Raw genomic sequence first — 12,538 nt, forward strand, 5'->3', positions numbered from 1 at the left:
TGTCTACTTGGTGATTGCTAAGGAAAAATAAACCTAAAAAATGTCAATTTAAGGCCTATTAAATGAAAAAACATAATAATAATAATAATATAATAATATATATATATTAATTTCTTACTGTATGTTACTGTATGCTGAATGGCAATTACAAATTTCATCCCCAGAAATTGAAAAGTAAAAAGCTCAGACTAAACTGGTCCTGTCGGGTTGTGATGTCTGAATACTGAGATGCCTGCAGACCAGCACACACAGCAGAGGGTCTGAAATCAATCTCACACTCAACAAGAAACGAGGAATATACCAAACATGAAGAGGCTGAGGAAAATCTGTAGTAAAGAATAAGAAGAGACTGAGGAGAACATTGGGCAGAAAAAGCACCAGCAGAGTGAATGTGGAAACAACCCAAATATAACGATCTAGTTCTCTGGATGTGTGAGAGTGACGATCAGTACAATACAAAGCTAAACAAGATAACGTCCATGTGATCACTGATATAATGAACACGAAAAGATAAAAAATAAAAGATTCTGACAAAAAAATGTCACCGATAATGATAAAGAGAAAAGCCAGTATGTAGAAAGTGATGAAAAAGGGTGAGGAGAAAACCGAAGCAGTGTACGATGGATATTTCACTGCGAGAATTCCCTCTAGCGCCACCAGCGGGTTCAGGAGGAGACCACAGAGACTTGATGACAACCATAAAGATAGAGAAACCCAATTCCAGTGCATATTTAAGACAAGGCTTAACACTATGACGGGACTGAAGATTATCTCAATAAAGTCAGTGAGGAGGAGGAGGATGATGAAGGCTGAAATTCGGAGTCCATTCTTTCTGTGATGAATTAGATCGCTGGCAGACCAAAGAAGAGCTGCTAGACCTGCACACGCACAGATGGTGATGAAGATGGGCCATCTGACCCTTATCTGTAGTGGGAAATAGATACATTTCCATATTCCAGTCTGGCTTTGATCTCTTTGCTATATCCAGTTGAAAATATGTAATTAAATAAATGAGTGAAAAATTTGTATCTGCTTAAAACATGCAGAGCAACTTTCAGAAGTCACAAAGCATCTTATTCCAGCTAAACATAGATAGACTGAAAATATTAATTTATTCTGTAGTCTGTATGACGTCAGTTCATCTTTAATGACTTGAAGTGAAAAAACAACAACAACCATGTCTTACCTAGATATATTCAGGAGATTTCTGCAGCGCTGTGCTCATAGCATAAGAACGTTTGCAGTCTTGCTTGGTTTCTTCTCTCGTTCTGTCTGTGTTTTTGCTCTTTCTACTTTTTTCTACTGCTGGTTTCTGGTTTATCTGCTTGTTCGATCTCAGCTCTCACTTTTGAGCTCTCACTGTGGTTTCAGTAAGAAACAGATAATATTTACTTAAACCATCTTTACTTAAATGTTTAAAAGCAGTAAGTGAAATTATATAGTACCTCTGTAAATGTAGAGTAGATAAATTAAGTATATTCCTGCAATTTTAAGTTTTTATTTAAGTTTAATTATCATACTTGGAATTTGTCCTCTGCATTTAACCCATCCAAGTTAGTGCACACACACATAAGAAACAGTGAGTAGAGACATTACTTACCATTCTTGAGAATCGAACCTGCGACCTTTGGGTTACATGTCTGACTCTCTTATGCCCCCAATAGAGAAAAGATAATATTAATATATAACATCATAAAACATAGACTTGTAGAAAATAACATTAATTGATGTACTTTTGACGTTTAATCAGCGTAAAAAAGCCCTATCTCTGAAACCACAGTCAGAATTTGTGAGCTGAGAACTGCAACCACACAGAGTTTTAAACCACCAGATAAAACTAACAACCAGAAACCAGTGGAAGAGCAACACATTCTCACTCTAAAGACGTCGAAAAACTGAGACTTAGTGTATCACTATTGTAGTTCAATAGGCAATTCATAACTAATTTACAATTTGGCAAGTTGAAAGTTTGAAAGAGACAGCTAAATAAGTGTTACTCTCAACCTTTTTTCTGCATTTGTAAATTAACTGTATATCAAATCTTAATGTAGTGTAATCTGTAAATGTTGCATTTTCACAGTGTAAATATAATAATGAATTACATATTCACAAATAAAGAACCAAATTCACAAACGCACTTCAACAAATGATGGTGTTTAACACTGCCTGTGTGCTGTTCCTGAACTATCCACCTTTAACTATTTCCCATGATGCTTTGTGGGATTTATGGGAGCAACTTCTGTTAAACTGTAAATAATCAGTGAAAGGTTCGCTCATGAACATAAAAAGCATTTTCAGAAAGAAGGTACAAGATTACATACAAATCCTAATTTTACAGAAAATAACTTTTTTTAACAGTTGTTTTCTTTTATTTTGATTTGTACTCAAAACTCTATTATACAGAAATATTACTGTATTATTTATAGTTTTCTTAAAGTACACACAAACATGTAAAAATACAAAATAATGGTGACAATAATGTGTGAAAACTCCACCAGATGGCGCAGAGAGACAGTTGGCACCATTGCTCATTGCTCACTGTAAACAAAACAAATTGTAAAAAAAAAAAAAAAAAAAAGGAAAAAATAACATGGTCAAATGTAATATGTTTTTCTGTAAACATGTAATGAAAATTTTATGATAATGTTAAATTAAGTTCTCCAAAGGGCAGTACTTGTATTAATACATTCAAAGTAAAGCAGAATATAACAGAGTCTAAAATCAGGGCCCGTAGGTGTAAAGCCGCTCAGAGTCAAATTTTAGTCTGAAGTGTGTCAAAATTCTAAGAATAATGATAATACATTTTATTTATAGTGCGGTTTTCTAAAACCCAAAGCGCTAAATGACTAGAATGACGTCATTGTACTCTTTCCTGAATAAGTGCGATTCATAAAGGTTCCCAAGTGTCAAGACTAGCTCTCAGCTCCTACATTATTTAACAGTGCTGAAGAAATTTCCTAACCTAGACAGGAGAAACAACAACACAGTTTCCATCAAATATATATTGGAGTTATGTATATTATGATATGATGACAGGGATTTGATTAAACAAAACAGGATTGATCGTAAGGTTTTCTGGTAACACTTTACAATAAGGTTCATTAGTTAACATTAGTTTATGTATTAACAATGAGCAATACATGTGTCACAGTATTTATTAATCTTTGTTAATGTTAGTTAATAAAAATACAGCTGTTCATTGTTTGTTCATGTTAGTTCACAGTACATTAATGTTAACAAATACAACCTTTGATTTTAATAACGTATTAGTAAATGTTGAAATTAACAAACTAAGATTAATAAATGCTGAAGAAGTATTGTTCATTCTTAGCTCATGTTAACTGATGTAGGTAACTAATGTTAACTAATGAACCTTATTGTAAAGTGTTACCGGAATTAACTGACCTTGTAAGAAATGTAATAACTTCTCCCACTCTACAAATGAATGCTCTAATTACAAAATTGAAAGTAATGACGACATGTTTTGTCGACTGGAAGAAAGCATCAGTGCATCAGTGATGACTTGAGCTCTTCAGTCCACAGTTAGCAGGGTCTGAATCACACTATTGAGACACTGACCAAACATACAGTAGTGGCCATTTTGTTTTCAATGACCTAACAAGTTCAGTTTATAAATATATTTTTAAATACTTTAAAATATGAAGGAAGAACAAAACACTAAACTAAGTGAAGGTATTCACCTGACAAATTTATTTAGCAAAATAAAGGCGAACTACAGCTTCATGTTTTAATAGAAGCACAAAAAAAAAAAAATCTCACAGGAAAAATAATAAACTAACAACAGCATCAGTTATTAATATTGGCCTGGTTCTCTTTTTTTTTGCATGCATGCATCCATAATTTCTTTGTATGATTTGTCATGTTTCCTTGCATTATTATCACAAATAAAACAATTGAATCCAAGCACAACTACGCAATATGATTGCAAAGTCTTGAACTCATTTTTAAAAGTATTTGGATAAAGGGTGAAGATAAGAGTTTTCCTCGGCTGGTCATCACTTCTGGCCTCTACTGAAAAGGATTCCATGGCATCGATACTAATTCATGATCATTTTTCACAATGCCATTATTTTTTTTTTTATATATTAAAGTTTCAGTGTCTTAAATGACTATAAGACCATTGATCATTGTAGTCCTCAGTTCACAGCACTTCAGTGCCACTTCATCAGCTCTTAACAATCAGTCCTAGACTTCACTGAAAGATGCTTTTAGCTTCTCTATAAAAGTCTCAGACTCCTAGACTCAAGTCAAACTTTTTACTAAGAATTTTCTGACACTTAAAAATCTGAAGAAAATCGGCTAAAATCTGAAGTCTTTGATCGTTAGTTTGACGTGTTCACCGACAGCCGATTAATGACCGTTAAGATCGAATTTGACCTTTGACGAAATTCTGTGACTGTCCTGCAGTGTGACTTGTGTGACCACCGTTAAATTGTCTTTGTTTTTTCAAGAAAAGCCGTGACCAAAAAAAACGTTACAGATTTCTTGACACCGAACGGGTCATTGATTGACGATGTAAAAGTTTTTGCGTGTCTGTTTTTAACGAGTCTTGACTGTCGTACAGTCTGACATGAATGAGCACTGATATCTTACAGTGTGACATGACTTACAGCGAGGATCATGATCCTAACAGTCTGACAAGCAACAATTGTAAAGGACTATTATAAATCACACAGTGAGCACAGGGCTTAAGTCGAACCTTAAGACTATTCTTAAGAGCATTTCTGAGACGTTTTATACCTATGAACAGTAGGTCTACAAAAGCACAAACTACTGAGAAAACAATCCAGAACTGAATCCAGGAACAACACTGAACATGAATAAACAAACAATTCAGACAAAAGACTTCTTAAACAAACAATTAAGTGAAAGAAATGACTGCTTGCTTTGTAACAGTAACTCATGAAAAGACTGTCTTCTTGTTCATTAGTTGGTCAATCTCATGAAGGCAAAGTTCATGATGTGTCTTGAAGATCTCACTGTGTCGAGTCCCTGAAACACAATGAGTTGCATCTGCTGTTAAACGTGATTATGGTGATAGTGTGAGTGAACATATTTATGCTAAACATGCAATAATACGCTTGTGGCCATCAGTTCATTCATTAACATCTCACTTTATTCATTAAAAACAGACTGGTTATCTTGCTTTAACTATAAGGAATGATGAAGAATTCCTAAAACTGTTTAAGAATGTTTTACTTAAAAAGATCATAATGATAAAGAAATAACTCAAATCTGGTTTTCGTTTGAGCCGCATGTGTCTGCTTTCCTCTCTTATCTTCAGCGTATCTGAGGTCTACTGGAATATAAATTACACTGATTTTAGAAATAATCGAGCAGGATTTACTAAAGCAAATGAGTATCATTATGCATTATGTATTAATGTTCTATTTATGCTTTAATAAAGCAAATGCATTAGATATTTAATCATAAAATGAGATCATAATCAACAGTATACGAGGAGCAAACAACACCAGAGTTCAATAATATAAGTAGAGAAGGTAAAGTAGACTTCTAAAAGAAGGTGAATGTTTGCTTGATATTAAAGGATTAATTCACTTCATAATTCATATTTCCTGTCCTGATAATTTACTCTCCCCACGTCATCCGAGATGTTCATGTCTTTCTTTCTTCAGTGGAAAAGAAATGAAGCTTTTTGAGGAAAACATTCCAGGATGTTTCTCCATATGTGATGCGATCTGGGAAAACCCACCATATGGTGAAATTTGACACATATTTAAGCTGGTTTCAAGCCCATTCCAAATCAGTTTTTATTTATTTCATCCTTTGTCTGTAACAAAAGTTATGGTTATCTGAAGTCGGCTGATTGTTATGGTTTTCAGGAACAGAATTTTGAGAAAAACAGGTTCAATTAACTGTCACGTTCTGCTAGCGGGACGACTGGTGCTCTTTTATTATTGCCTTTTTTTCATATCACATATTTTAGTAATCATCATAGATTAGGTATCATTCGAAAGCTTATGAACTCAATTCATCCTGTGAAAACCGTTCTGAAATTGGACGATTTAGAGGCGAGCAAGATATTTCAAGCAAGCAGCAACTTCAGACTCCATTGTTCTCTTGAGCTCTGCATCTCACGATAATGTTGGATAAAAAAAACTTGTGTCGTTGTAGTTTACACAGGACAGGCGGGACCTTTATTCTGTTATGTGGTTTATTTTGATAGGTGAACTGTCTTTGTAGTGTTAAGAGAAGGAGAGCTCTAGGGGACAATTTTTTTATTTTATTTTTTTTGCACCTCCTCTCCGCTGGGCGTGTTCTTAAAGAGAAAGACACAGTCTTTTCAGCTTGCTACTATAAATTGCTATTTTTCTGCACTAAACTAGTGAATTTTCCCCAGATTTCTTCAGGGATGATAGACAAGATGTTATAGAACAATAATTTAATGAAAACCCAATTTTGAAAAAAAAAAAAAAAAAAAAAAATTACATTCAACCTATTTTTAGACCTTACTGAAAACATACCAGTGTGACATCTGACAGGCTTTCCCAGATCACATCACATATAGTGACTTCAATGGGGTACAACGGGTTGAAGGTCCAAATGTGAGTTTCAGTGCAGCTTCAAAGTCTCGACACGATCCCAGCTAAGGAATAAGAGTCTTATCTAGACAAACCAGCGGCCATTTTATAACAAAAATAAACATTTATATACTTTTTAACCACAAATGCTTGTCGTGCACTAGCTGTGATGCGCCACACATTACGTCATCAGGTTGAAAGGTCAAGCGTGGCGAAGACGGAAGTACCGACCGAGTGTTTACAAAGCCAATGTGCAAAGACTAAGTCAAACGCCATTTAAAAATCATTAAATATATAAAAGATAAAACAACGATGTCGGGCTATTTTGAAGTTGGAGGAGAAAATGAGATGGAGTTTTTCGCCCTTTCCTACATTTATGAACCTGAACACGCATGACCCTTCACAGCAAAAACTCCAGTGTTGTAAAAACTCAAGAGTGTAAAGTGTTAAAATATGAGTGTTAAATTAACACTCAAGAGTGTTAAAGTTAATGAGCTAATTAAGTGATTAGTTTAGTGATGATTGATCATTATTGAAGACACCTGATGTTAACAAGCAGAATCACTGAAGGAGAAAATCACAAATTGTAAGTTACCATTATGGTGATTAGAGTTTGCTTTAGTCGGGCTCTTGACCCTTATACATTTACTTTAAATTTTGTTTGGCTTTTGTATCTTATAACTGCCAGTTGAACAAAGAAAAAAAGTGATCTTATGGTGTTGGTTATATTATGACAATCATCATTTGAAAATGATCACTGAACTCATTAAGATCCTTATTTCTGACTTAGATTTATGTTGTTGATTACAGCATAACTGTGAATCTGCATAAATATCCAGAATTTTAGATATAATACAAAGGATTTCTTAAAAGTTGTTTTGAAAAAAAAAATCTTTCTTTTAGGCACACACAGATGTCAAGATTCAGTCTATGCATCTCAACAATGGTGACGAGCAGAATATTCAATTAGGAAAAGTAAATTACATAGACAATTCAGATCATAATTTATTCATACCGCAATGCATGATGGGAGCCATTAATGAGTTGTGATTGGTGGCAGACACTGCAACATGCTTTATTATTGTCACCATTGTTGAGATTCACAGGCTGATTATTGATGTCTGTGTTTCTAAATAAATTAATTTGAAAGTCTTTTGATCAGAACAATGATTATGAAATATTTTTGGATTATATGAAAAATACTGAAAATCATGTGCTGTAGAATCACAGAGCTGCTGTAATTAACAAGGTAAGCCATCTCAATAAGTTTTGTTTTACGGATCACAACATGATTATGTCAAAACATAACCAACACCATCAGATCACATTGTCTCTTTGTTCATCTGACTGTTATAAATCAATAACAGCAGACAAGCAAAATTTTAAGTAAACATATAAGTGTCAAGAGTCCAACTAAAGCAAACACCCATCACCATAATGGTAACTTACAATTAGTGATTTCCTCCTTCAGGAATCTTCAGGACATTTTAATTCTGAAGTGAACTAATCCCTCAAGAATGAAGCGTTGTTAATGCCTTAACAATAGCAGAAAACCAAAGAAGGGCAGAAGTAGTGAGAGCTCACCTCATCCTCATCATCATCATCTTCATAATCTTCTTCACCATCCTCCTCCTCCTCAACCTCATGCAGCTGAAACACTGAAACACAGTGTGTGGATGTGCTGAAGTGTTGAATAGTGCTGATAGAGATGTGCAGGTTCTGCTCTGTGTGAACAAGTGACAGTCAATGAGGATTCAACAACTGACTTTATGCAACAAATGTAAAAATCATAATTAATCACAGTTTAATATAAACAATCAACATTTCTATACCTGACTGCCACTGATCCAGTGCCATATATGAGCTGGATGCAGATGTTCATGTCCAGCTGTTCTGCTGGGTTGTGTATTACAGTGTTTCATCCTGTTCTTGAGTTCTTCATCTGGAGAACAGCAGTGATGAGCTGATATCAGCGGTTAAATTAAACATGCAGACACTTCTCTTGCTGCTCTGTCCTTCTTTCTTCAATCTCTGAATCCTCTCTTTTGCTCGTCACTGTTTATATTCTTCTCTCCTGTGTGCTTTCTCACTCTCACTGGTCTTAGTTTAGTCCTCTAGTTGTTTTCTGTCCTCTTCGTCTCCGTCTCATCAGCTCCACTAACAGATGAATGATGCAGAACTGCTATAGTTTTCTCTTCTGTCTCACTTTCACAATGAGAAGAGCATGTAGACCAGAATTGAAGATATCTCTGTCATTAACTCATCAGGTTTTCATGGAAGTGTCAAATAATCCAGGAGTATCAACTACAGACACAGCTGTCTTTCTGTCTCTCCTCTCTTTTTCTCCATTCCATCTCTGCTCTGATTCTCTCCTCTGTCTCCTTTATCATTCTCTCAATCTCATCTTGTATTTGCTTCTCCACTTGTTGTTTTCTCTTCTTTTCCTCTCTCAGTTTCTGCTCTTCTTCCTCTCGCCTGAATCTCTGAGCATCTTCATACATCCTATTACTGTAGTGTCCTCCTCCATTCTGCTCTATCATTGTGTCAATCTTCCTCAGTAGATCATTCACCTGATCTCTGTTATTCACATCTCTATTGTTGAAGACGTGAAATCTGCCTCCACACTGATCAACTAGATATCTTAATCTACAGTTCTCCTCAATGACTTTCTCTATGGGCTTTTCTTCTAGCTGATCTCCATGAGTGAAGAGAATGATGGAGTATTTTAACACTTCTTCACCAAACATCATCTCAATCTGCTGAAGAATCTGCTGATCCATCTCAGTGAATCTCATATTCACAGGAAACACAATGAGAAAAGCGTGCGGTCCAGGACTGAATATATAAACACTTCTCGCTATCTCTGTCATTAACTCTTCAGTTTTCATGTGTGTGTCGAATAATCCAGGAGTATCAACTACAGACACAGATCTGCCAGAAACAGTGGCGTGAGCATCTGAACATTCACTGGTTACTGAACTCATTCTCATCACAGATATAAACTCTCTCTGTCCCAGTATTGTGTTTCCAGACGCACTCTTGACTCTTCCCAACTCCACTTCTACCCAGAAGAACAATCCGTCTGGATGAGGGACTGGCAGCAGGAGTGTCTGGGTCAGGACAAAAACAGAAAAAAATAAAAAGTGAATAAACTTGATATACATCTAAGGATTACATCTTTGCGTAATCAATAACACTTTTTGCGCAAATAACAACCTATTTATCTCTACACATAATTCAACCACTATATGCAAACACACAATGTTCAATTAACTTAATTTAAATAACTGCAAGTTTGGCTTGTAGCGGTCTACTTGCATATTAAACTCAAAAGAGACATTCAGTGAAAAATAAATGCAGTTCATCTTCAATGTGATCCACTATTCAACTAAAAAAGTACAATAACACTCACCCTTTGACCCCAAAGATCTCTGGATGTTTACAAGCAGAAGTCTTGCTTGGTCACTTGGTCCTTTTGTCTTGATGTTGAACACATGATATCTCTGGTCATATTTCTGAACGAGTTTCTTCAGTGGTTCAGACAGATTAATGAATTCATTAATTGTCATGTTTTCATCCTCCAGTTGATTTCCTCTGGTGAAGAGAATCCAGGTTTTCTTCAAGCGCTCTTTTCCCAGAAGCTTCTCAATCTTCTCCACAGTTTCTCTCTCTTTTTCAGTGAATCTGTCGGGTTTAATGACTAGCAGAAACACACAGGGACGCGATTTACATCTCTGAAGAACATTTGCATAAATCTGCTGAATCTCCTCTTCACTGAGCTTTGTGTTGAATAATCCTGGTGTGTCATAAACAGTGACCCTTCGTCCACAGATAATCCCAGATTCAACAGCAACATTTTGTGTGACTGAAGTGGAGCTTTTCTTTGATGTGAAAGCTTCTCGTCCCAGATTGTGTTTCCTGATGCACTTTTGCCAATTCCTGTTATTCCCAGTAACACCAAATTCAGACCTGCCGTCCCTTCTGCCATTTTTAAAATGTGGCCTGAAACTAAAGTGCTGCAAGATAAAAAATGAACACACATGATTGGGTTAGTCAGCAGACAGTGCTGCCATGAAGAACACATGGAGGAGTGATCTTGCCCCCTGTTTACCAGTTGTTTTACTATGTGTGAGTTAGGCTTGCTGCGATAGTCGGTGTTTCACTCAAAAAAATAAATCGTTGGTGTAACTTAATATAATTATGACACACATTTCCACGCATTTGAATTATGTTATCTCAGCTTAATCTAGGCAAATAGAACCCATAAGCAAAAATCATTGATTCAACTTATTTACTATGGTTGGACACAGCTTAATTTAATGTCAACATTTGTCAGCCCAACTAATTTGCAATGTTTTGGACCAAAAAAATTTGCTTCCAACTTATCCGATTGTTATTTTCAACATACATTAACATTTCATTTATTTTAGTGACACAGAAGTAAATTGATAGACTACAGCTAACTATTTGCTAGCAGTAGCACATATCAGCATCTTAAATGCTAAGATTTACATGCTCCTTCAACCAAAGCAGTTGAAAGTAACTGAATCAGTCCATAGCCAAACAAAATGCTCCACACGTCTCCACAATGGTAACCCACTGTAATTTAAATGGTTATAATAATTCCAATGTAATTGAACATTACACACAATTACACACTATCAAGTCCTCCCCTTTTCTCATTTTCTCAAAAAAACACATAAAATAACACTTAATTTTAACATTTATTCTCTCTTAATTCAACCATATGCAAAGCATGCTGGAAACTAACAAGCACTGCCCAGTTTCAGTTAACGCAACACAAATCATTCATGTAATCCAACACAAACGGATTAAGTAACCTTAAATTTTACATATTAAGCAGATTGAACACAATCAAATTAAGTTAGGGCAAAATGGCAGTTGGCGTCGCACTATACTGCCACCCTCTGGATGTAAGAATTTTTTACTTAACATAAATGGTTTGTGTTTAGACAACACGTTAGGATTTTGTACTGTTAAGTTGAGACATAATTACGTGGACCTTAATAGAAAAAAACATTTAAAGTCAACAAACACAATTATTATAAGTAAACTAAATATAAATATATTATGTAAAGTAGGGCTGGGCGATTTAAATCGCGATATTGTTATGCGCATCTCGTCAGTAAAGCCGGTTCCTTGATTAGTAGTAAATCGCCATCACCTGCTTTCAGATGGAGCGGCATTTACTACAAAGAGCCGTAGTTAAAGGACAAGCTGAGCCATATCGCATTAATATCGCGGACGTATCGCCAGCGATAATTAATGCGATATGGCTCAGCTTGTCAGTTAACTACGGCTCTTTGTACACAGCAAAAACTCCAGTGTTAAATTAACACTCCTGGGAGTGTATGAGTCCACACTCAAGAGTGTTGAAGTTAATGAGATAATTAAGTGATTCATTTAGTGATGATTGAACATTATTGAAGACACCTGATGTTAACAAGCAGAATCACTGAAGGAGAAAATCACAAATTGTAAGTTCCCGTTATGACGATCAATGGTTGGTTTAGTTGGACTCTTGACCCATATATTATTAACTTTAGATTTTGTTTGTCTGTTGTTTCTGAATTATAATCATCAGTTGAACAAAGAAAAAAGTGATCTGATGGTGTTGGTTATGTTATGACAATCATCATTTGAACTTGATCACTGAACTCATTAAAAACCTTCTTTCTGACTTCGATTTATGTTGTTGGTTAGTGAATCTGCATAAATGCCCAGAATTTTTGATATAATATAAAGGATTTCTTAAAAGTTGTTAAAAAAAAAAGAAAATCATTATTTTAGGCACACACAGATGTCAAGATTCAGTCAATGCATCTCAACAATGGTGAGGAGCAGAATATTCAATTAGGAAAAGTAAATTACATAGACAATTCAGATCATAATTTATTCATACCGCAATGCATGATGGGAGCCATTAATGAGTTGTGATTGGTGGCAGCCACTGC

At 35.3% G+C, this 12,538-nt stretch overlaps 1 protein-coding gene, 1 long non-coding RNA gene and 1 pseudogene across 3 annotated transcripts in view; all 3 read right to left on the reverse strand.

The window, feature by feature from the left end:
• Positions 1-12,538, reverse strand: part of LOC309502109 (uncharacterized protein) — a 110,722-nt gene that overhangs the window by 8,407 nt on the left and 89,777 nt on the right. The gene's annotated exons all lie outside the window — the stretch shown is intronic.
• LOC309496504 lies at positions 857-5,007 on the reverse strand. The gene is made up of 3 exons (XR_014205136.1): positions 1,601-5,007; positions 1,171-1,359; positions 857-971 (listed from the first exon to the last, which is right to left on the reverse strand). It is a non-coding gene; the product is annotated as an uncharacterized lncRNA (long non-coding RNA).
• LOC309494657 (GTPase IMAP family member 9-like) lies at positions 5,245-10,551 on the reverse strand (annotated as a pseudogene). Its single transcript, XR_014211735.1, has 5 exons — positions 10,533-10,551; positions 9,976-10,263; positions 8,396-9,673; positions 8,148-8,287; positions 5,245-5,320 (listed from the first exon to the last, which is right to left on the reverse strand). The product of XR_014211735.1 is annotated as a GTPase IMAP family member 9-like (transcript).

The sequence above is a fragment of the Leuciscus leuciscus genome, assembly GCF_965113295.1.
Source record: "Leuciscus leuciscus genome assembly, chromosome: 1".
Lineage (NCBI taxonomy): Eukaryota > Metazoa > Chordata > Actinopteri > Cypriniformes > Leuciscidae > Leuciscus > Leuciscus leuciscus.